This window comes from Meles meles, chromosome 11, assembly GCF_922984935.1.
Source record: "Meles meles chromosome 11, mMelMel3.1 paternal haplotype, whole genome shotgun sequence".
In the NCBI taxonomy this organism is placed as follows: Eukaryota; Metazoa; Chordata; class Mammalia; order Carnivora; family Mustelidae; genus Meles; species Meles meles.
The window spans coordinates 73,834,651-73,860,434 of record NC_060076.1 but is presented as its reverse complement, the minus strand read 5'-3'; the positions used below and the strand labels follow the sequence as shown (position 1 = coordinate 73,860,434).

The following is a 25,784-nucleotide window of genomic DNA, read 5'->3' as shown; positions in this document are numbered from 1 at the left end:
GGAGTCGCCAGGAATGTGCGCCTGGGGACTGCGTGGCTCGAGGGAGGAGCGGGGGTGGACGCGGCGGCCGGGGAGTGCGGGAGCCGAGAGGTGGCGCGGGGGCTGCTGTGCAGCCACAGGCCCGAGGAAGATGCTTTAAGAGAGGCGCGTTCGGCTTGGGCGAGGGCTTCATTCTACCGCGGCGCTCCCGGAGGTGGGGAGCTGGGTGGGCGTGCGTGTGTGGAGAGAGGGGAGGCGGGGAAGCCACTTCCGGAGCCGGTTCAGATCCGCGCCGAGCGCGGTGCTTTCGCTGACGCGGACCTCAGGGTGCAATTGTGCCTGCACTGGCGCGCGGGCGATGCGGGAAGCGCATGCTACTGGTTTGTGCGAATGCATAATATTGGGGGCAGTGGGCGGTAGACAAATGCAGTTTGAATCAGGCAGCTCCCTGTCCCATCCAGGAGATGTGCAAATGATAGAGAAGAGTTCCTAGCCCAGCGCGTCCTGGGGTCCAGAAGTAAAGCCGCTAATCCAATGGGCTATGATGGAAGAGGCAATTTCAGTGCTAGATTATGCTGCAAACGGTATTGATCAAGACCCCTAGACAGGAACAGATTTAATTGTCTGCAGTAATTCTTGTCAGCTTTTGCAGCTCCGAGATGAGGCAAAAGCTTAGTAAGATATATTTGCATCCGGTGTTAGGTCTTGTATGTGACTTGAGCAGCGTACCGATGAATTAGTAGGATTTAAACTATTCATGCTTTCTCTCTTTTTGAATTTTCAGAGTAACGCGAGCAAGTATGGGTAGGTCATATATGGCGACTTGGCCGATATTGGTGTTGGGTTTGGATTTTGAAACTTCCTGCAGCCAGAGATTTAATTACCCTGTTGGTGTTCCTGGTTGCGAGTCTAATATGGCTATCTGGATTCAGAGCATACTTCCATTGGTTGCCGGAGGAGCTGTGGCTCTGAGGGCAAAGTCCTTCAGTTTCTGGTGAACAAAGAATGATTATTTTGAGGTGTCTCAGGGCTGGCTCAGTTTCCCCTTTACTGGTTATTTGACAGGATGTGTTGAGCTCTGGTCTAAGTAGCACAAAAACCAGTTTTCACACCTAAATTTAGGTTCAACATAAGGATTTGATTTTAGTGGATGTGTTTTGAGTGAATGATCTTGAAACAAACAGAAAGTGTGTATTTACTTACACTTGTATCAAAATATGTATTTTTCCATATTCACCTGATGTCCTGGTCCTAAGCTTTTTTTTTTTAATGAAGGAAATTCAAAAGCACCCACACCCAAGGTTACCTAATGGGAATTTCCAGTGTGGAGCTTAAAATTTTTTATTGTGTGGAGCAAAAATTTCCAGTGTGGAGCAAAATTTTTTTTACAAGTTCAGATAAGAATGGGGAATAAAAGCCTTTTTTTTTTTTTCTTAAAGATTTTATTTACTTATTTGACAGACAAGTAGGCAGAGAGGCAGGCAGAGACAGAGAGAGGAGGAAGCAGGCTCCCCGCTGAGCAGAGAGCCCCACTTGGGGCTTGATCCCAGATCCCTGAGATCAAGACCTGAGCCTAAGGCAGAGGCCCAACCCAGTGAGCCACCCAGGTGCCCCTAAAAGCCATTTTTAAAAGGTTACTGTAACAAAGTCTTTCTGTATGTGTTTAACATCAACTCAAGATGTCACTGAAAGCCTGCATTTAGGAGGAGCTTATGATATACTGGAGATTTTCTGAGGGAATAAGGAAGAAGGAAAGTTCTGAAAAATCATATTTCACGGATATGTGTTTTTTTTTTTTTTTTAAGATTTTCTTTATTTATTTGACAGACCAAGATCACAAGTAGGCAGAAAGAGAGAGGAGGAAGCAGGCTCCCCGCGGAGCAGAGAGCCAGATGCGGGGCTCGATCCCAGGCACCCCTTTCACGGTTATGTTTAAGATTAAGGTTTAAGGGGGGGCGCCTGGGTGGCTCAGTGGGTTAAAGCCTCTGCCTTCGGCTCAGGTCATGATCCCAGTATCCTGGGATCGAGCCCCGCATCGGGCTCTCTGCTCCGCGGGGAGCCTGCTTCCTCCTCTCTCTCTGCCTGCCTCTCTGCCTAGTTGTGATTTCTCTCTGTCAAATAAATAAAATATATATAAAAAAAATTAAGGTTTAAGGGTGTGTGGTTGAAGTACTTGTTTTAACTAGAATTAAATCACTTCATTCCTGTGGTTTTCCGTAAAGCGAGTGGTATATGGAGTTTTCCTTTGAGTTTCCCCCCTGAGAAAAAAAATGATGAAAAAATATATTTTAATTCCATTTGTGTAGTGTGGCCTCATTATATAAATTCTTTTAGAAAGAGGGGTGATTTAAATTAGGTGAGCCGATTGCTTTATGGATTAAGTATATGACCTTATTTTCAGTAAGATCTTTTGGTAGAATTATGTGTTATGAGAAAGAAAGAAAGAAAAACAAACAAACAAACAAAGTCTCCCTAAGGCTGGTGGCGGGGGTTGTGATCTTCACTTAGTGGGCGAGATGACAGGCCCTCTGCCTCTGAGCTGGGAGGTGGCGTGCTCCGTTCTCACTACATTTAGCTTTGACTTTTGTCTTGGTCTCCATTTCTGTGTAGAACTTTCTCCCCACCACGTAAGACTAATTGACACCTCGTTGATGGGCTAATTTAATTTGTGTGACCTGTGGATTTGAGAGCAGGGCTCTGAGAAACTGGGAGTTGGGGTTTTTTTAAATAAAATATATGTTCCATCCATCCGATACAGCTGCTTTTGCTTTGCCTGAAAATGAGGAAAATGGTTGATTTGAGGGGGAAGTGTTTTTTTTTGTTTTGTTTTGTTTTTTCTCCAAGCCCTGCGGTTTTTACATCTGCCTTGGAAATAACCACTTCCTGAAAACAAGTCCTGAGCTAAGACAGAGATGAAGGAAAGAGCACAGAAATGGAAATGGGCAGATAAGGAGCACTGATGAAGGGCCCTTGTGAGCAGTGAGTTATACCCAGACCGGTGTACATTCTGCACTTGACCGGCATGTCTTTAGGAGTCATCGAAATAATAGGTACTCTTTTCGCTTATGCGTATGCTGAGACCAAGTCCATAGCCAGAGGAGGTGAGATGGGTGCACTTAATATTATTACTATTATTGCTTTACTTTTAGGAAAACCAACAGAGTACCTTATGTGTGAATGTCTGTGTGTCTGTGTGGACTGCCCAGGACTATCATAAAAGCTCTCTGTCCCTGTAAAGAACTTTATAAAGTACTCTGATTGTCGCAGTAATGATCCAGCAGACAGACCCCTGGACAGAGCTCCTGGTTCAAAATCTGGCTCTGCAACTTGCTAATTACCTTGAGTAAGTCCCTTACCCTCTCTGACCCTCAGGATTTCATTTTGTTGTTGTTATTGTTGTTAAAGATTTTATTTATTTATTTATTTGGCACAGTGAGAGATCACAAGTAGGCAGAGCAACAGGCAGGGGCGGGGGGAAGCAGGCTCCCCCGCTGAGTAGGGAGCCAGATGTGGGGCTCGATCCCAGAACCCTGAGATCATGACCTGAGCCGAAGGCAGAGGCTTAACCCACTGAGACACCCACGGGCCCCTTACATTTATTTTTCGACTGGAAAATTCTACTCTCAGGGGCCTGCATCATGAGCATGGCAGATGGACGTAAGGTCTCAAAACTCCTGATTTTTAAGTTACAAAGAAAAGTGTGCATGGTTTCAAAGGCAGGAAACACCAAGCTGCAGAAAGAGCTCTTGAACTATGGGAAAGAATGGAAATTAGCTCATTCCTTGCAGGTGAACACTTACAATATCCATACTACTTGAGAGAAACCAGCCTCGTTTGTCACATTAGATCATAATAACAATAATTAGGTAGTTTTGACAGAAAATATGTCCCCAAAGAGAGGCCACACTCAGCGCCAAATTTCCCAGCTGAAAACCATCAATAAAAACTTTTCAAACACCAGAGAGCAGCAGTTTCCAGCATTCATTTACTCAAACATTATGTTCCTCATCCAAAGTTGAATGTGTTTATAAAGGGAAAAAAATCTACAACATTCACCCCACCTCCTGTCCTATGTTTCTGGTCCCATCGGACCTAAATGATGCCCGCCTGGGTGGTCCAGGGATGCCTTTCCAGTGCTGGCAAGCAAGCATCCAGCCAAACTGCCCCTCACCGCCATCACTGTGCCCTCCCTTCACAGCCTGGAAGACTACAATTAGACCATCCTAAAATGCACAGAATTCAAAGTCACTGAGTGCGGAATATAGTCGATGATGCCATAATGGTGTTGTACAGGGGGTGACAGCCACCCTGTGAGTATATCATAACACATAGAGACGTCAATCACTATGTTGTACACCTGAAATGAATATAACATTGTGTGTCGACTACACTTCAACTAAAAAAAAAAAAAACACTGAACATCACCTCTAGTGCATCTATTTGTTTTTTTTTTTAAGATTTTTATTTATTTATTTGACAGAGAGAGATCACAAGTAGGCAGAGAGGCAGGCAGAGAGAGTGAGAGGGAAGCAGGCTCCCTGCCGAGCAGAGAGCCCGATGTGGGACTCGATCCCAGGACCCTGAGATCATGACCTGAGCTGAAGGCAGCAGCTTAAACCACTGAGCCACCCAGGCGCCCTAATGCATCTATTTGAACCTTATCTCTCTTTAAACTTTGCAGACTCTCCTATCAGAGGAATCATCTGAGGACACCCGAAGCAGAAAGGCAAATAAAAAAAAATCACATTCAGCGAAGTCCTACTGGATGATCTCACTATTCAACCCAGGTGGGCCTGAGATCCCCTCTTCCAAAGAGAAAACAGGCTAAGAAGTCTTTCCTCCTTCTAGCCACACAGGATTGCCATAATTCTACGAACCCATCCTGTGATCTGCAGCAAACCAAATGAAAGACATATGCTGACTCCTGGAGTTTAGAACAAAGCCTTACTTCAATTAAAATGCCTATGGATTGTATGCCAGAATGAGAAAGTTTTAAATTTGAATTATTAAGCTTCCAGCCACCATCCGAACTTATGTAAATTATCTAATGCTTCACTTTGTTTCATTTAAAACGGACCTTGGGCTTGGACATTTTAGCTGCGGTGCATATTACTGTCCAGGCACAGAGAACGCAAATGGAAGAACAGTTTCTACTCTTAGGAGTCGCAGCCCTTGACCTCCTAAGCTCATCCCCACCAGGGTCGTCCCTTACTGAGGGCCATACGTACGTACATGCATGTGTGCACATGTGTGTGTGTGTGTGTGTGTGTGTGTTCACAGTGCTTCACATACAACAATCTATTCATCCCATCAACAAGCATTTACTGAGCGCCTACTGATGAGTATTTAAGTTGGCCTTAGAGATACACACCAATGAGCAAGTCCAAGGTCACAGCCCTGGGACAACCTGTGAGGAAAGCAGGTAATCATCTAAACAATGATCTACAATGTGGGAAACACTGGGATGGGGACAACAGGTTATTAAAAATAATACCTCAGGCAGGGACAGCGCGTCAGGTGTTGACAGCCACAGTCTCTCATTCCCACAACACCTACAAAGGTAGGTGTCTCCCCACTTTCCAAATGAGTGTCCTGAGGCTGTCTCACACCACACATTGCCTCTCCATCAGCATGAGCGCCCACATCATCATTTAGGTCTTAAATCCCCATCATGGTCCCAACGCCGCACCGGCCACCCGTTGGCTTGTCCAGGCACTGATCAAGACGTTGCCCGGTGTTACACAGCACACTGCATGCCCTGGGAGGAAAAGACCACGGAGCTCACCACAAGGAGCGCTCCAGCGGGCTACAAGAAGCAAGAGAATAATGACAGCACAAAGCAAGGACCCAGCATGGCACAACAGTCTGTGGTCGAGTACCAGCAGAGCAGAGTGCTTCAAGAGAGCACGTCTGAAGGAGAACTCACTGTGGAGGGAAGTTCTTCAGGAGGCCGGTCTTAAGATCATGTGAGGTCAGACAGCGGGAGAGGAAAGTGGTGCTCAGCGAATGTCCAGAAGACTTCCACGTTAGGCTGAACCACCATGTAAGGGGAGCCCAAGGGTGGGGCAAGCCAGCCTGCTCCAGCTGCTAGGAGTGGTGAGGGTACCCCGGGGGGTTAAAAGTGACCCAGCTATTACGGCTCCGTTCACAAGAACCCCTCCCAGAAATCACTCCATGGGCCTCCTGGAGTCAATACAAAGTTGAAGACTCACCAAACAGTCTTGTAGGGGGACAGGGGGTGCTCATGACAGGAGTTTGGACTCATGGGGAGGCCAAGGGCAACATCAATGTGCCTCCCCCCATATGACCCTTTTCCCAGAAGGCCTCCGTTCCCAAAATTGGCAAACAGAAGCCTGAACAAAAATTGACTTGCAGGCCAACTTATTAGCCTGCCTGGAACACCCACATGTGTGGGTCAGTCCCGCAGATAATATCTGCCTTGGTTTAATGCTTTACTGCGGATTAAAATACTTCTACGTGTGTTAGACTATGTGATTTTCAAAACAGCCACAACATTAGCACGGAGTCTCTCACTTTATTTTTTTCTGAGTTTTTATGTATTCATTTAAGTAATGTGTACACCCAACATGGGGCTCAAACTCACAACCCAGAGAACAAGAGTCACATGCTCTTCTGACTGAGCTAGCCAGGCATTGGTAGGCCACTTGTTTTAAAAAATGAAGATCTTGAGGGGAGCCTAGGTGGCTCAGTGGGTTAAGCCTCTGCCTTAGCCTCAGGTCATGATCTCAGGATCCTGGGATCCAGCCCCTAATCCAGCTCTCTGCTCAGCAGGGAGCCTGCTTCCCCCCCTCTCTCTCTGCCTGCCTCTCTGCCTACTTGTGATCACTCTCTCTCTCTCTCTGTCAAATAAATAAAATCTAAAAAAAAAAAAAAAAAAAAAGAGAAAGAAATGTAGGGAAAATAAGCAGTGCCCCTTTTTCTATCTGTCATGAAAAGAATTAGCTCTTCCTTAGCCTGTGACCAGGCTGCGTGTGCAGAGGGTAGGTAGGACTTGGGTGAGGCAAGGAACAAGAAGGAGGGATCTGTTGGGACAAAGAGGGAGTGGCTTGGGGCAGAAGAGATCAGTCCTTGGAGACGACTGAGGCCTTTGCTGCCCACCCTCCTCTAAGAATTTGCTTTGCCTCATCTGTGCGGAGCTCCAATTTTTTTTTTGTTGTTGTTGTTGGTGGTGGTGGTGGTGCCGTCTGTGGTTTCTAGGTAAGCGGTGTAGGTATGTGTGTGTGTCTCAGACGCTGTCGAGAAGAGACTTTGACCAGCCAGCTGCTGATGTCTGAGATGCTGACTCGTACATGATACACAGAGGAGCTGTCTATAGAAATTTGGTAAGCAAAAACCAAACCCAAACCGCTAACAGGTCACTTGCTACCTTACAAATACCATTTTATTGGGATATAAATTGGTGTAATTTGAAAGCAGAGCCTGCCCGGGGTTTTTCCTGTACACCTGGGGCACGATTATACAAAGCTGTCTCTCTAAATATTGTCTTTGCCACCCAGAGTATCTAGAATCAACATGTGCGCTGTTGTCCTTGAAGCCAGAAACTTCTACAGAGTTAGTCCTCAGGAGCTCGTCTGGCTCCTGCTGAGCACAGGTTAGCTTCCTTTCCCTCCGCAAGACATGAGTAGCCCCTCTCCCGGCGCGAGTGCTGTGGCACTGGGCTGCTCTGAGCAAGGCCGGGCTGACATCAGGCCCTCCCACTCCTTTTTCTCCCAGATGTCATGTGTTCAACATTGTGCCGCTGGAACCTGTCATCCCATCTGGCCGTGAGCCTATCAGGTGACCACTTGGTATCCTGTTCTTGGCATTTCTTTGCACCGTAATCCGAATAAGCTTTGGGATAGCTGGAGGATATTTACAGTTTTCCCCTCGAGAACTGGTAAGGGCTGGCCCTAAGTACCACCCCGCATTTTCCCTCATGTAGAGCTGCAGGCGGCTGGCTCAGTTGTCTGGGAGAGGAGGTGGGTGAGTACAAGTGGAATGTTTTCCAGGATAAAGTTTTATCTGTCCATACTCTCCCCACTGCTCCCTTGACACAGAGTTGGCAGCGCCTGGCAAATACAGCAGTGGGCAGGCGAGGTAGGCCTCGGGGTGATGTGTGGAAGCGTGAAGTTCCGGGTTTGGCCAAATGTGATCCCGGGGTTGAAAGAGTATGTCCTGTTTTCTGAATATCGCTGACTTATAGGGGCCACCCTGTGTAGGTCTCATCTCCTCTTCAGAAGCATTGTTCTCTCTGATGAAGATAAGTTGTAAATAAACAAATAAAAAAAAATTAAAAAAAAAAAAAAAAGCTCATCTACATGAGAGAAGAGCGATCACCTGGAGGAATGACCTGGAGTGGCGGCCCGTGCCTTCTCCTGAGCATGTCCCGGGCTAGTCCACCAGGAAGCCTGTCTTCCTTGGTTTCTGTATTCCTTAACAATTGGAATGAAGGAGCGGCCACTTGGTGTGCTTACGCAACTGGGTGCTGCCTGTGATTCTCGGCTCTCCCTATGGATTGTGCATCTTCTGAGTAGAGAACATGGTTTCTTATGTCACCTCTCTTGGGTGGGATTAAGGTAAGCACACACTCGGTCCTATTTATTTGCTTAATGAAAGTACATATGCAGAAATTAGAATATGGTTCAGAGCTTTGTACCCGAATCCCTGATTCCACAATGCATCAGCTGTTACCTTGGGAAACTCATTGGACTCGGTTTTGTCATCCATTAAATGGGAACAGTAATCATACCTGTCTCCTAAGGTCATTGTGAGATTTTAGGTAATGTGTGTAAAGTGCTTGGTCTGGTACCAGGATACAGTATATGCTTAAGAAATGTTGGATGGTTGGGGCACCTGGGTGGCTCAGTAGGTTAAAGCCTCCGCCTTCGGCTCAGGTCATGATCCCGGGGTCCTGGGATCGAGCCCCACTTCGGGCTCTCTGCTCTGCGGGGAGCCTGCTTCCTCCTCTCTCTCTGCCTGCCTCTCTGCCTAGTTGTGATTTCACTCTGTCAAATAAATAAAATATTTAAAAAAAAAAAAAGAAATGTTGGATGGTTAACAAGATAGAGTGAGAAGGAACGAGGGCGAGGGGACTGTATGACATGCTTCTGAATCTCTGTGACAGGACTGTACCTTGTCTCCATTTGTTCCTCCTTTCCCCACTCAGGTTCTGGCCTGGACACCTAGTGGTGGGGTGGGGGTTGAGAGCTCACTTCTTAGTTCCCTTCTTCCACCTTCTCTTCTCCATTCTCTTCCACCTTCGACTCAGCCTGCAGGGTGGGCTCACTCTGCCAAGCTCGACTTTGTTCATCTGATTGTTCATCTGATACATCCTTGCAGGCGTGCCTGCCCCTTGCTTGTGGGCACCAACACAGGACTCGGTTTATGTGCTGGGTTCCCTCAGCAAGTTGGCCTCATGTTATGGTAAATGGCTCTTCGGAGTTCCTGAGAAACAAATAAGGAATTTAGCTGGGCATTCAAAAGTGGGCTCCTGGGGCGCGTGGGTTGGCTCAGTCATTAAGTGGCTGCCTTCGGCTCAGGTCATGATCCCAGGGTCCTGGGGTCGAGCCCCACATCAGTCACCCTGCTCAGCAGGAAGCCTGCTTCTCCCTTTGCACCCCGCCCCTGCTTGTGTTCCTTCTCTTGCTGTTTCTTTCTCTGTCAAATAAAGAAATAAAATCCTAAAAAAAAAGAAAAAAGTGGGCTGTTAGGGATAAGATACCATCTTGAAAGTCCACCCAGGGATGCCTGGGTGGTTCAGTGGGTTAAGTGTCTGCCTTTGGCTCTGGTCATGATTTCAGGGTCCTGAGATCAAAGCCCCCATCGGGCTTCCTACTCAGTGGGGAACCTGCTTCTCCCTCTTCCGCCCCCCCCACTGGTGTTCTCTCTGTCTCTCTCAAATAAATAAAATCCTTAAAAAAAAAAAAAAAGAAAAAGAAAGAAAGAAAAGAAAAGAAAGGAAAGAAAGCCCATCCAGATGCTATGGGAAGAGGGAGGGAGAAGCTCCTGTCAAGGAGGTTCTAAGGAAAGAGATGTGTCCAGGGAAGCCAGGTGTAAGCTGCTTAGAAATGCTCAGAGGGATAGCCCTCCTGGCATTTACTGGGAACCCAGGACGTGTCAGCATGCAGATTCAGCTTTCCTGTGCTGTCCTTGAGTTCCCAAAAAGCCTATTTCATTTTTCTAGCTGCTTTTTAAGTTAAATGTAGTCCTCAGCAGCCAGAGAAGACCCCAGGCATTTGATCAGAGGCACAAACCACTGCTTTTTGTCACAGATCTTTATGGAAAAAGAGGTCTACAGTGAGTGTGCGGGCCCCCGAGTTCCTGAGCAAGACGAGCTTGCCTCAGAATACAAGATCTGTGGCAGAGCCAAGCCTCCATTTAGCTCTGACACGTACTGATTTAAGATGTGAAAAGGAGTGTTCGGCGAAGCCCAAATTGCCTGTGCCAAGAAAAGCCTATTAGGTTGGTGGCTGAAAGACTGAATTGTTAGGACTCACTTAATGGCCAGGAGGCTCTGCCAGCTGCTGGGAGTGAATGCCCACTTACACACTGGAGTGCCCGTCCTTGTTCCCCTGGGCTGGGGTCTCCTTGGTGCAGGGAACATGGCTGCTGCCCAAGAGGCCACTTTTAATGGGCGATGCCTTATTCTTCAGGCCATTGAGTGGATAGCTTTAGTTTGTGAAAGTGACATTAGATGCTCACAAATTTGTTTTTTTGTTTTTTTTTTAAAGATTTATTTACTTATTTATTTGACAGAGAGAGAGATCACAAGTAGACAGAGAGGCAGGCAGAGAGAGAGGGGGAAGCAGGCTCCTTGCTGAGCAGAGAGCCTGATGCGGGGCTCAATCCCAGGACCCGAGATCTTGACCTGAGCTGAAGGCAGAGGCTTAACCCACTGAGCCACCAGGCACTCCTTTGCTCACAAATTTGTAAAGGAAAATACTTGGAAGCTGGGTCTAGAAGGTGAGTTCAGATGAAATGTCAGGGAATGGCGTAGTGACTATAAACAGGTCACATATGTGGACCGTGAAACAAAACTGTCGCATGAGCCGTATTATCTGTTCATCATCTCTCCTTTCCCCTGGGCTTGGCTGGACATGCGAAAGGCCCAGCACTCGTTTGACTTAATCTCAACAAATTTCCAACCACGCAGAGTGGACAGACTTTGCCCAACCAATGACAATAGAAAGCCCAAGTAAGACGTGAGAGAAACCAAGTACAGAAACCCGTTTTTGGAGTTCGGGCAGGGAATGGTCATTCGGACCTAGAAGGGTCGTTGATTTTTTTTTCATTCATTTATTCAGATTCTTGTGGGGATATAATAATGTAAGTGGGTGGGTGCCTGATCAGCTTTGTGTGTCCCTGTGTCTCTGTCCATATATTCCTGGGAAGCAAGTGGAAATCAGGCATGAAGCGGGAGACTAGGAAACAGATTTACAGGGAACCCGTCTAGACGGGGAGCTGGAGGTAGGTATTGTTACCCACATTTTACAGATCAGAAAACTGAGGTTCAGGAAGATCTCACCCTTGTATAATGTGTATAAAATGGCAGAGGGGACCACTGGATGCCCAAACTGCTAAGCAGTGTCTGGAAATTGGGTGGTGGACAGTGCAGCTCACTTTGTGTTCTTTGTCTTGGTCATCGTCTTGGGAGGGAGGTTTAAAGGACTTTATTTATCTATTTTTAAAAATTTGTTTATTTATTTGACAGAGAGAGAGATCACAAGTAGTCACAGAGAGAGGGAGAAGCAGGCTCCCTGCTGAACAGAGAGCCCTATGCGGGACTCAATCTCAGGACTCTGAGATCATGACCTGAGCCAGAGGCAGAGGCCTAACCTACTGGGCCATCCAGGATCCTCGAGGTTTAAAAAAACCTTAAAACATCCATGAAACATCCAGCAGAATGCCAGCTCCTCTGATATGTTCAGTGTGGGTTCGCTGTGTTCCTTCCACACCAGGCATTTCTCCCATGATGCTAGTGACCATTTGGTTGGTATCCTTCTTCATGGTGGTGCTGTCTGGTATGCTGGGGGATGCTTAGCGGCACCCCTGGCCTCCACCCACTGGATGCCTGTGGTGCTCTCCACCTCCCAAGCTGTGACAATGCAAAATGTCTGTAAACATTGCTCCATGTCTGTTGAGGGGCACCCCCTCCCCACTTCCTGTTAAGAATGACTGGGTTCCGGGATCGAGACAGGGAAGCGACTCACAGGCCCAAGGGTTGGAGCTGGTCATAGGTAAGCAGGATCCTGCACCCAGGGAGCAATGAAAATGCCCTTGAAGGAAGCTACTGAAATTGGTATCCAGAGCTGGCGAATGAATATGGCCAGGGGCCAGGTGGTGTGAGCAGGAGGTCTGGGGTAGGTGCTCTCTGACGTGCTGTCCCTGGAGCGAATGGGTCTGCCGTGTCCCAGAAGCCTGGCATGGGGCTGACAGTGAGGAAGACCTAGAGAGGCTGCTGGTCAGACTTCCAGATGTTACTCCCTCCCTTGGCCATGGGAGCCACCTGTGGCTAAGGCCCTGGTTTGCGCTCTGCCCCTCCATGCTGACCAGGCTGCTGGGAGTCACAGCCCGGCTCCCCCTGCTGCCTGACCCCTGTCCACCCTGCTCTCTCCCAGGAGTGGCTTTCTGCTCCTGTGTTGAGAACTCTGTTTTTAACCTGTTTAATAGGTATTGGCTTTTTTTTTTTTTTTAATATACTGGTCACTAATTTTAAGTCAAAGCTAGAGAACTCCTACTTTTCTTTTCATTTCTTTTAGCCCCCGGTTTCTGCCTCTCTAGCAGAGTGATGGTATGGCCTGCTGTGTGACCGTGGGGGGCCCCTATGGCTAGGTACTGGCTCCTAGATCCCTTCCTCCTAGCAGGGGCTTTTAAAGGTAGAAGGTGGGGTCTGGCAGCCTCCCTGACAGGAGGTGTGGCGGGTGCCCTGTCCGGGCTCCCAGCTCCCTGGGGACAGGGCCACTAGTGGAGAAGTCACCTGGGAGAAGCTTGCCAGTGGGGGAGGGTGTGAAAGGGCCGTGGCTTGGGGGTGTTGTGGAAAAGAGAAATGTGTCCGTCAGCGTGCTGGCAGGAAATGAGTCCCCTCCCAAGGGTTCAGATGAAGGTTATGGAATGGCCACGTATACAACAGTTTGGGGGTCTCATACCTGCCGAGGCTGAGCTGGACCCCCGAGGAGAGCTACCAGCACACACCATTTTAGGGAAGAAACACCCTGGCTTCCCTCTCTTTCCTTCCAATCTCTTGCCAGCACCTCCTGGTAACCGCCTGCGGGGAGACCCAGTGATGCAGTATATGGGGGGGGCAGCCACATACTGGACAGAGAAGAGTGAAGAATGCACTGGGGGTGCGGGTGGAGGTGGACAGATGGAGGCGATGGAGGATAATCAGGAAAAACATCCATCGGTGGCAACGGTGGACTGGTGCTGGGCTTGTATGTCCCCTTTCCCCTGTGTGGTGCAGGTGGTCAGAATCCCCCCGTCACCGTGGGGGACACTCAGCGCTCCTCCTGATTCTGGGTGTATATACTCTTTCCCCCAGGGGGTCATCCTGAGCAGAGCATCCCACTTCAAAGCGATGCCCTCCTTTTGGGAACCTTGGGGGCAGTTCCTCTTCAGCATATTCATACAACGTTTACACTCCCCACCATTGCACTGTTGGCTCTCCGTGTGTGTGTGTGTGTGTGTGTGTGTGTGTGTTTGCGTGTGTGTGCGTGTGTGCATGCCCTGGATTGGAAGCCCTTCAAGATGTCACAGTTCTTTTGTTCACAGCATCTTGCAAGAAGGTATTCCAGAAATATCTCTTGTTTGATGATCAGTTCCTTTAAGTCATAATCACAAAATTCTGCAGGGAAGGACTGTAGCCATAGTTCCTGAGTTTCCAAGGCGGACAAATAATCACGAAAAAGTTCCTGAAGATGCATCCTGTGTTTTAATTCTTGGGATAACACTGACAGGGGTCAGTCCCATAAAGGTCCCCATATCACACCGCTCTCTGCAGGGAAAGATGTGGACTGAACAGCTATATCTTTTCTACCATAGCACAGTGATGATGTCCCCAGACTCTGCTGGTGGTTTGACCATGCAGCAGATTCTCAGTGTCATATGTATTTAAAAATGTGAGAGTCTAGTGGGAGTAAAATGGGGTTGACCCTGTTTCAGTGATGGAAACAAAGCTAGGAAGCGGAGGCCGTGTGTACCAGGTACTGACCTGTCCCCGGTCACAGCTGGTGTGGTTCTCGGAGAAAGCAGCACCCGGCTGTGCCGAGCCTGGGAATAGAGCCTCCCCGGCCCGGCTTTGCGCCCCTGAATATTTGCAGTTTCTGAGGGAAAACCTAAGGGACTTGGAGTCAAACCTTCCTGCAGTCTGCAGTTGCCGGTCTCTCTCTTCTGTCAAATTTGCTCTATCTTGTTATAATGCTTGAAAACTGGGGCTTCACAAAGGAAAAAGGGAAGTCTTAACCTAGAATCGACTTCTTTCTCAGCCGATGTGAACTGATTCTAGTATCGGTAGAAAGTTGTGTTGTGTGTTCTGAAAGGATAGGGTTTAATTCCGGTTTCAAATTAATTCTACAGCAAGAGCTTGGAATTCCACCCAGAGAGACGAAACGGCAGCTCCGGTGGGATTGTGTAAAGGGTTGGTGGGAAAACAGGCATTGGCCGCACATGTCTCCCCTGCTTGGGCCAAGTAGGGGGACAGCCGGGACAGGGGCTATGAAAGCACCCACGGACGACCCCTGGGGAATGCCTGAGCAGATAGGGACGGGGCCCAGCCTGAGACCCGTTTTTAGTGGGGTACAGCTCTGGTTCCTGGGGTTGTACTTCCTCTGCGGTGAGAAAGAGATTACAGGCAAGAGGACAGGTGCTCAAAAGCCCCACAAAAGGGGGAAGTGGTGGAGAGGAGCATCAAGGGGGAACCTTGCATTCCAGGTGTGCTGGATTGCTGAGCCCCGCACCCTCAGCGTAGCTGGCAGGGCTGGGGCATCAGTTCCTTCAAGCTGGTTATCTCAGGTGGCAGGAAGCGGAGACATCATTTCTGTGTGTTCCATGAGGTAGGGTAGGAAATGTTGGGAAGCCTTAAACTTGCATCCTTCTTAAAAGCCTGAGATGAAGCAGGAGTGGGTTCCTGGTAGAAGCACCTCGTCAAAGAATTCCAGGGGGCACCAGTCACAATCCATTCACATCCCCAGTGGTGTGACTGGTATATCCTGTGGTTTCCCTGGGTCCCTTTTTAATCCCCTGGTAACCTGTAGGTGGTCTGAAGGAAGTGATTGTGGGCAATTGTGTGGGCAGGGAGTTCTAAGATTTTCTGTATTTCTATTTTTCACTGTGCTTAGCTCAGAAATGAGTGGAATTAATGAATGACAAAATGCCAAATTCCAAAATAAAGCAGAAATAGTTCTTTTGTCAAGGCAGCTGTGTCTAGGTTGGGGACTTCTGGTCTACCTCCTTTTCAGTGTGTTTTGATCTCTTCCCTCCCAAGAGCTCTCAAGGTCTGGTACTATGGCTTCTCTGCTCATTGTCCAGCTTCCTGCCCACGGTCCCTGACACGCCTGGAAGCTTGAATGTTTGAAGAGCTTAATTCCCTGTCCCTTTTGCTCTCATCACAGGGTGAGAAGACAGTTGTTCTGAAGGACATGATCAGTCAGTTGAGCCACAGCTATACAGAGACATATGTTTGTTTTGAAATATTAAAATGAGATTTACCTGGACACATTAAATATTTAAATTCTTTGTTGAGTTTTTTTTTTTTTCCTGATTACTAGTTTTTGGGGTTTTTTTGTTTGTTTTGTTTTTGTATTTTTTTTCCAGGTATAATTTGCATTCAGTGCCATTACACTAGTTATTGTGCCATTCCAGGAGTTTTAACAAATGCATGTTGTCATGTGACCTGCAGCACAGGCAGAATATACAGCGATTTCCTTATCTCCCCAAATTTGCTTGTGCCCTTTGTAGCCAGCACCCTGCCTCCCCCAGCATCTGGCAAGCACTCATCAGTTTTCTGTTCCCATAGTCTCCTTTTTGAGAATGGCATAGGAATGGAATCCTACATAGCATCTGTCCCTTGTGAGTCTCTCTAGCATAAGGCATTTGAGATTCATCTTCATTGTTGATATATCTGTTATCCCTTCTTTATCATTGAGCAGTATTCTCTTAGATGAATATGCTAGAGTTTATCCATTCACTAGCTGAAGGACATTCAGGGTTTTCCAGTGTATTATTAGTATTTTGACTATTTCCATCTGTTAGTGGGTGGGAAGCTTTCTCATGAATCGCTATGGTACTAACCAAGTGTATTTGGTACCTTTCTTCAGGGCAAAGTTTTCTGGGTAGCGTCCTGCAAGACACCCTCTATGTTGGTGCACTGAATGGTCCTTTAAGATGGTGGCCTTAGTAGTGGTGTCACCATGGCCCCATATGGTTGACACCTCACCACCTCCTCCATCTTCCATTATTCTCTCCTGCTCCCTCTCCTGAGGGACATACCTCCTTTCATGTGGAGGCCAATTAGAAATGTTCTAAAAGCATTTCTCTGAAAACTCAGAACCCAAACTAAACCATCTCCATATGCTGTTTTCCACTTCAAAGACAGTTGGAAGATAGTTTGACACAGTTTCTTTTCTTCAAAGTGGGGTGGGGAGGCTTTTCACTGTGGGACCAAGAAGGAGGGTCTAGAAAGAACGCCCTGAGGACATCTGTCTCAGGCAGCCTGGGGAAGTAGACACCTGAAGGGTGGAGGGCAAAGACGGCGTTGGTTGTCTATAATTATTTAGCTGATAGGAACAGAATTCTGCAGCAAAGCCTGGTATCCGACAGGTTGTGTCATTTCGAGCGACCCTCTGTCTCCCAGCAGCTGGAAACATCCCAAGAGTGGCATTGAGGAAACTTGGATTTTGACCTTGATAACATCGTCTTCAACACTGTACTTCAGCTTCTCTTGTTAGGATGAGGGCCGTGGAGAGGATGAGCCTCTTGGGTCTCTGACACTCATCTCACCCTCTCACATCCCAGCCTAGGGCTGCTCTTTGAATCTGCTGGCTCTGTGAGTCCAGAAACAACTGCTTGGTACCCCAGGGATGCTGAGCTGCCCTCATCACTCACCCAGCATCCGAGGGGGGTAGTGCTCTGTTGGGGGACGAGCCTTAGCTGGCCACGCACTCTGGAGGAGTACAAGAGAGCATTCTCCTGCCGAGGTGAGATTCGGGGGACACTTCTCCAAATCCAGGCCTGTAAGGAAGGCGATCTGGCAAAAGATCCGCTAAAGACTTTAGAAGCCCGTTACGTACATGCAATAATGTCTTCTGCTAGCAAATATATCAAAACGCAAACATAATGTTTGTGTGACAAAACATGGAGCTTCCTTTGGAGCCGTTACTGGCTGCTCATGGGACTTCCTTCACGTTGTTATTTCATATCGTCCTTCTCTTGCAAGTGACATCTAAAACACTTCTCCTTTGAAGCATGCATGTGAGGCCAGGAGAAAATCCGAGAACGGAACGGGATCTTTTGGCCAAGATCTTCTCTTGCAAGTGGCCATTTGCCAACCAGAGCACAGAAATCCTTAATCCTCCCTTTGCTGTGACATTCCTAGTGAGTTGGAAATGGGAAGTAATTTCCTTTATTTATATATATAAATTTATTATATATATATTTTATAATAAATAAAATAAATTTATTATATATTATATATATTCATTATATATAAATAAATTTATATATGTATAAATAAATCTTTAAAAAAAGAAGAAATTTCCATATAACTTTTGACTCCTCCAGTACTTAACTATTAATAGCCTACTGTTGGCCAGAAGTCTTACTGATAACATGAACAGTTGATTAACATATATTTAGTATGCTATATGTCTCATATATTCTTATAATAAAGTAAGCTACAGAAAAGAAAATTTTAAAATCAAATGGAAGAGAAAATACATTTACAGTACTGAACTGTTGTTTATTGAAAAAAATCCTCATATAAGTGGACCCACACAGTGCAAACCTATATTGTTTATATACATGAATGAATATTATATGTCTATGAATGAATATTACTCAGCCATGAGAAAAGGAAATCTTGACGTTTGCAACAACATGGATGAACCTTGAGGAAATTATGCTGAGTGAAATAAACCACGCACAGAAAGACAAACCTGCATGGTATCACTTATATGTGGAATAAAAAAAATAAGAAAAATAGATAAGAGAAGTTAAATTAAGAGTAGAAAAGTGGCTGCCAGGGTCTGGAAGGGGGAGGGTGGAGTAGGGAGAGGTTGATAAAAGGGTACAAGCTTTATGTTGTAAGAGAAATAAGGTCTGAGAATCTAATTATCACATGGTGACTACAGTCAATAACCTCGTATTATATAATTGACATTTGCTAAGAGTAGAACCCAGATGTTCTCACATACACCCAAGAAAAATAAATAAAATCTATTCATCAGTTCTTCGTGTGTAGAAACCATGTGATGTCAATGGATAAGCAGATGACACAGAAACCATGCCATTTTGTGTGTGTGTGTGTTCTCTGTGTATTTCTAGCCCCAGGCAAATCCTGCTGTGGGCTGGGCTTCTTATAATAGCCCCTGTTCTGTGGTCACCAGGGCTTAGGAACTGTGTTTCCATTAGTCCCCCTTTCCTGGGCTTTCTTGACCCTACGTTATTGTTCCCTCAGCAGCTTCAAGCAGAAAATCAGCACAGAGATGCTTATGAAGGCTGCCTCACCACTGTTAAGACTGATGTCAGTTTTCAATTCTAGTATTTTATATGAAGCTAATCTGTGTTTTATATTGAGTTATATAAAAATTATAAGCCATACTAATTTTTGAGTGTGATTTAAAAAAAAAAAAAAACACCTGTACGTTTCAAACTTGCATGGGGTGAGCATTTTGTATTATAAATTGCAGGCACTCAGCATAACTCACAGGGCTTCGTTGCTCCTAACTTGGAGTTCTCATGTGTGAAGGTACCCTTTGGTGTGAAATATAAAATGTTCTTTTAATATAACGCTGTCTATAAATATGATTTTTTTTCCTCTGGGAAAGGAGGTAGATTCTCTTTTAGTTCATTTAAATATACAGTCCTGTAAAGTTTTATTTCTCTTTATATCATAGGACATAATTCTAGGTATTTTAGAATTATTTCCAGATCCATAAGCTTTCCTCACTAATTGTTTACAAAATTATTTATTTATTATTTATTTATTTAGAAGATTTTATTTATTTATTAGAGAGAGAGCAAGCGCACAAGCAGGGGAGAGAGGCAGAGGCAGAGGGAGAAGCAGGCTGCCCACTGAGCAAGGAGCCCGATGCGGGGCTGGATTCCAGGACCCTGGGATCAGGACCCAAGCAGAAGGCAGACGCTTCACTGACTGAGCCACTCAGGCACCCTATGTTATTCATTTTTAGTAAAATAGATGACGGTATAGTAAATGCCCTTTGCCTAAGGCATACAGTTAAGGCAACTTAATATGTTTCTAAGTAAAGGGGAAAAAATGGGATGAGATAAATATTACCCAGAGGCCTGTGGTGGTTATCTTTTGGCAGAAAATTACAGCTTGGTAATCCTTGTTTCCCTTTTACTCATCAGTTTTCTAAAATTTCCACAATGGATGTTTTATCTTGGTAATAAGAAGAAAAATGATACTTGTTTGTTCTTTTAAATAAAGTCATTTATTCCAGCACTCAGCCTCTGTCCCCTCCCAAGTGAGTCAGGGCTTGGGTGTGTATTTTTAAGCTTAATAGGAGTGTAACTGACAACATTGTAAAATATTTAAAGTGTACCTTGTGATGATTTGCCATACATACACACTGTGAAAGGATCTCTTCCGTCTAGTTAATTTTATTCATCACCACACACACACACTCTTAAAAAAATTTTGTTTTTTGATGAGACCACAATACATACAGTGTTATCCACTGTAATCACCACATGGGTTTTCACTTACATTCCTCGTTGTCTCTAGGGTACTGCTCAGAACTATCCCCAGGTGCCGTGGGAGGTCAGGAGTCACAGCAGTTTGGGGGCCACCAAAGTGACCCCAGTGGCAGATACCAGTGTGCAGAAGGCTGCAAGCCTCACTGGGTTTTAAGTCACTGAACCCCTTTTGGTTCATTCTGGGAACCACAGTGTGTGGAGAGCTCAGACTTTGGTTCACTGGCAAAGGTGTCACCAAGATGAACCCCAGGAGATGTAAATCACAGAACAGCCTGCGAGTAAAGTTGTTTTTAATCCTCACTCTGTGAATGAGTGTGACCCGAAGGTTGTTTAATAATACAGATTCTTTCTCTAGAGAAATACTAAATAATTAAAGCTTTTATATGTCTGTATGGACTTCGAAAACCAAGAGTCTAAGATTCTGATAGCTTAATTAGCTTTAAAAAAAAAAAAAAGAAAGAAAACAAAACTGCAAGTCATGTGGAGTTGTAAAAAAAAAAAAAATCAATACCTGATTTTTCCTATCACTCTACCTTCCCATCATTCCCTGTCCTTGTCAGTGAAATGAGTATTATGCTATATTCAGTTCATTTTGCAAATTAATGTATTTATAGTTATTCTTTTGAGCCATTTGGTTTTGGGGCAAATGATATCCTTTGTGAATGTTTTATTCTTTTATTTTAAAAGATTTATTTATTTGACAGAGAGATCACAAGTAGGCAGAGAGGCGGCGGGGAGTGGGGCGGGAAGCAGGCTCCCAGTTGAGCAGAGAGCCCGATGTGGGGCTCGATCCCAGGACTCCGGGATCATGACCTGAGCTGAAGGCAGAGGCTTTAACCCACTGAGTCACCCAGGCATCTGTGAATGTTTTATTTCTTATTTAAATTCCAAATGGTATTGAATAGGCACAATAACAATAAATTTTTTTAAACCAGAATTTGTATCTTTTATTTCTTATTTTTTTTATAAACATATAATGTATTTTTATCCCCAGGGGTACAGGTAGGTGAATCGCTAGGTTTACACACTTCACAGCACTCACCATAGCACATACCCTCCCCAATGTCCATAACCCTCCTCCCCCTCTCCCAACCCCACCTCTCCCCAGCAACCCCCAGTTTGTTTTGTGAGATTAAGAGTCACTTATGGCTGGGGCGCCTGGGTGGCTCAGTGGATTAAGCCGCTGCCTTCGGCTCAGGTCATGATCTCAGGGTCCTGGGATCGAGCCCCGCATTGGGCTCTCTGCTCGGCGGGAGCCTGCTTCCTCCTCTCTCTCTGCCTGCCTCTCTGCCTACTTGTGATCTCTCTCTCTGTCAAATAAATAAAATAAAATCTAAAAAAAAAAAAAAAAAAAGAGTCACTTATGGTTTGTCAATAACAATAAATTTATTCAAAATTCAAGGTTAGGAAAGAATTTTAATTAACCTGATCATTTTATATTTTTGTAAGGGAGTAGCAGTGTTTTAGCTTTATTATCTGGACAGTATGGTTGCTTTAAAATAATTTTTACTTTGAGAAACTTGATATTGGAGAAATGGAAGTTTTCATATGTTTTGGAAGCCCTACTGAAATAGTACAGCAGCACCTGATCTTAGCTCACTCCTTTTAATTGGTTTGGTCTAGCCTGGGGGATGTTGCCTGGTATACTGTGGTGTGTGTGTTTCATGTGTATGGCATCTGTGATACAGACGGGATGTGCGTGTGGTGCAGTGTGTGTTTAACGTGTGATGTACAAGGAGGTGCAGTTTGTGTTTAACGTGTGATGTACAAGGAGAGTGCCCCTGTCTGGGTGGAATGCGGTGTATGTACAATGTGCTGTGTCGGGTGTGTGTGTTGTGTGTGTGTGCAAATATGTGCTATATAGGGTGTGTGCTTGTGCTCACAGGGGATGTGGTATGTGTGTGTAGGTAGAATGGAGTCTGTGTATCATCACTAACTTACGTGAGAGGGAAGAAATCAAAATTATTATTTAGTGGCCAACTCTCCCTTTTAACATGGCCTTATTTTACTGAGTTGGGTACTCAAACTGAGGAAAGAACTAAATTGAGAAAAGGGCATTTGAAAGGACTAGAGAAAGGGGAAGAAGCAAGTCAGAAATGGGCTGATAAAGGGGAGAGAACTCTGGGGGCAAAAAAAAAAGATGTATAATACAATTGTTCTAGATTATGGCCATCTGGTGTGAGATGTGAATTCTCTCCATCCCATAAAAGATTAGTAAAATTAGGGGCATCTGGGTGGCTCAGTGGGTTAAGCCTCTACCTTCGGCTAAGGTCATGATCTCAGGGTCCTAGGATTGAGCCCCGAGTCAGGCTCTCTGCTGGTGGGGAGCTTACTTCCCCCCCCCCCGCCTGCCTCTCTGCCTACCTGTGATCTCTCTCTGTCAAATAAATAAATAAAATCTTTTTAAAAAATTAGTAAAATTAGCATCAACTTGCCAGTGCTTTTAGAGTTGGATTTGTTTGTTCTGGGATATTAAACACTACTCAATCTGGCCTCTAAACAAGGACTACTCAAATGGGCTGGCACGTTTGAGACATCCTCCTTCTCTGAAGAATTTTTTGCATTTTTAAGTTTGGAAAGTCTAAGTCATATGGAATCACTAAAATTCAGATGAGAGGTAAAACCCAGAACTTCATGTCTAGAGATAAGGTGTGGAATGATAGAACTGAATGGGACTGGTTACTTCCTTTAGTCCAAAGACTATAGAGTTTGGAAATCCATAAGAAGTTTACCGGAAAAACTAACATTATTTCCTGGAAGTCAGTGCCATATAAAAGTCTGGGATTTAGATGTAATATCACCCAGATTTGAACCCCTGTTCCAACACTTATTATCCTGAGTGACATTGGACAGGCTAGGTGAAACCTTCCTTGCAGGGTTTAGAGTAAGTAAATATGTATAGTGCACTTGTCACAGACTTTGGCATATAGTAAGTAACAGCTTTTTATCAATTATAAGTGATAATAAGTTCACTACAGCATTGGACTACACAAAGTCCTATTGTGTAGCATTAATATGATGCTGGACAATGGATGGTTACTCCCAAGAGTAACTATAGCTATGTACTGACACTGAATTCATTCTACCACACAACTGTGTAACAAGGCAACTCTGCAGATAAATCCGTTTTGTGTGTCAAACTTGGGTATAACAACTATTCTTGGAGGCATCAGTCTGAAAAGCATATTCATTAACTATAAAAATGAGAAATCTGATGCATTCACACGCACCCTGTATGTGCACTTGTCTTCATGGTCAAGGAACTGAGGAGATGTAGCAGAAGGTTAGCATTAAACACAGAGCATTCATAAATGGATTGTAATTCATTATTTGGTCATCAGAGTGATACAGTTCAATGGATCGCAGCACAGAAAAATGCCAGAGTGTTTTACATAATGTCAATGTGTGCTTGGTAATTATCTATCATTTACCTAGTGCCTTGTGTTTTCAATATGCACTGCACTCATTTAAAGTGGGCAGGTGGTATTCTTCCTCCTGGAGGGCTTGGAAAATAAACATAGAATACTGTCGGAACTAGGACTGTTTCTTATCTCTTCATGTTCCATAGTTGGGAGGACCTGGCAAATGAGGTATAGAAGTGATAATATCCGATGATCTTTGTTCCAATAAGAAGATATTTTCATCACAAAAGGTGCCTTATTCTTACTAATTTCCTCTAGTTAGAGATATTTCTGTGGGCCAGTGTTTCATAGCCCTTTGTGCTCTAATTCCCAAATGAAGATAGGGGATTGGCATCTGCAAAACTAGGTGGGAGTGAGCATACTTTCTGGATGAAGACTTAAAATTTACACAGTAGCCTGTATTTTCCACAGTAGTCTTACATGTATTATCACGTGACCCTTACCGTGCTATAAGAGTAATAAAGGGAATAATTACTATCTCTATTATGCAGATGAAGAAACTCTGCTGTAAAGAGATAAGTGACTTGTCTCGGTCAACTTAGCTAGTAAGTAGCAGGGGCCAGTCTCAAATAAAGGACTTCCAACTTTAAGATCAACATACTTTCCATTCAAATACAAAATCCCTCTGCTAGTAACCTTGGTTTTGCTGAGTAATCATACTGGAAGTACAGTGCTAACTTCTGGGTCTGTTGGTAGACAAAGCTACCATTATTCCATAGGGAATATATGGGAAAAGCATGCTTTTCTGTGAATGGAAGTAGCCTTGCTCTAGCCAATAATTGGTTTGGCAAGTGGAGCATGAGCTATATTTCAGCTCTCATTTACCCTTTCAGCCAGACAAGCTTGTGAAACACACATGGTAGACCTGCTGGTGGGGTGAAGGAAGGAAGACTGTGGTAACTGGCCTCCAAAGATAGTTGTCAACATTTACTCCCACTTCTGTATGCTCATGATGTACTTCCATTGAAAACTGAAGCTTGTTTCTCCTCCCTTTAAATATGGGTTGGTATTCTGACTATTCTGACTGAGAGAATTCTGTCATAATTAATCTAATATTTCTAAGCCCACGCCTTGAAAGAACTGTCAACTTATCCTTCTTTCCTTTTGATGCTCCATGTTGGAAATCAAGTCATCATGCTATAAGGAACCCCCAAAAACATAAGGAGAGGCCCATGCAGTGGAGAACTGTGGTCCCCAGCCACTGCCCTGTTGGAACTTCAGCCAATAGCTAGTACCAACTGGCACCCATAAGATTTAGATCATTTGGATTTTTCCAACCATCCTAGTGTCCCAGCTGACATGAAGTGAAATAGACCTATGTAGTCAACTCCCAGAATCATTAGATAATATTGTTTAAGACATGAAGTTGTGGGTTGCTTTGTAATATAATAATAGTTAACTAAAAAGAAATTCACATGGATTAGTGAGAGCTGGGGCACAAGTGACCAGAGCTGTTACTAGCCTCACAAGTGAATTAGCTACAATAATGAGGTGATGACAGTGTAGTGGACTGGTTGGTGGCCCTGAAAAATCTCTGTCCACATGGGGAGATGGAGAGGAGAGGGAGTTGAGGGAAACTGGAAGGGGAGATGTACCATGAGAGACTATGGACTCTGAAAAACAACCAGAGGGTTTTGAAGGGGCGGGGTGGTGGGAGGTTGAGGAACCAGGTGGTGGGTAATAGGGAGGGCACATACTGCATGCAGCACTGGGTGTGATGCCAAAACAATGAACACTGTTATGCTGTAAATAAACAAATAAAAGAAATGCAAAAAAAAAAAATCTCTGTCCATATCCTAGTCCTCAGAGATTGTGAGTGTCAAATTATTTGGAAAAGGGGTTTTTGTAATTAATTAATGTAATTAAATAATGTAATTAATGTAAGGAATCTGAGATGAGGGTATCATCATAGTAGGCTCTAAACCTAATGACAACTGTGACCATGGAGACAGAGATTGGAGTGATGTGGCTACAAGCATTAAGAAATGCTTCAAGCCACCGGAGGCTGGAAGAGGCAAGAAATGGATTTTCCCCAACATCCCCAGAGGAAGTACGATCCTACTAGATTTTGAATTTCTAGTTTCCAGAAACATCGGAGAATACATTTCTGTAGTTTGAAGCCATCTAGTTTGTGGTAATTTGTTGTAGGAAATAGATACATATTTTGAAATGGGGTGCTGTAAATGTAAATAAACACCTAAAAGGCAGAAGTGGCTTTGAAATTTGATAATGGGTACAGGTTGGAAAAATCTCGAGATGCATGATAAAATAAAATAAATCAACTGCCTTGTATACACTATTAGAAGAAATCGGGATGTTAAAGATAGTCTTTAGTGAGGGCTAAGAAGAAAATTACGAACATGTTATTGGAAATTGCAGAAAAGGCAATTCTTGTTATATTCTAACAGAAAACATGGCTGACTTGTGTTCTATACTTGAGTAGAACATAGATTT

General features: G+C 44.9%; 2 long non-coding RNA genes across 2 annotated transcripts; both read left to right on the top strand.

The window, feature by feature from the left end:
- The first annotated feature begins 2,937 nt into the window (after positions 1-2,937).
- LOC123952718 lies at positions 2,938-4,897 on the top strand. The gene is made up of 3 exons (XR_006820696.1): positions 2,938-3,029; positions 3,129-3,322; positions 4,661-4,897. It is a non-coding gene; the product is annotated as an uncharacterized LOC123952718 (long non-coding RNA).
- Positions 4,898-6,851: 1,954 nt separating this feature from the next.
- On the top strand, positions 6,852-8,710 carry LOC123952717. Its single transcript, XR_006820695.1, has 3 exons — positions 6,852-7,322; positions 7,497-7,591; positions 7,714-8,710. It is a non-coding gene; the product is annotated as an uncharacterized LOC123952717 (long non-coding RNA).
- Positions 8,711-25,784: the final 17,074 nt, after the last annotated feature.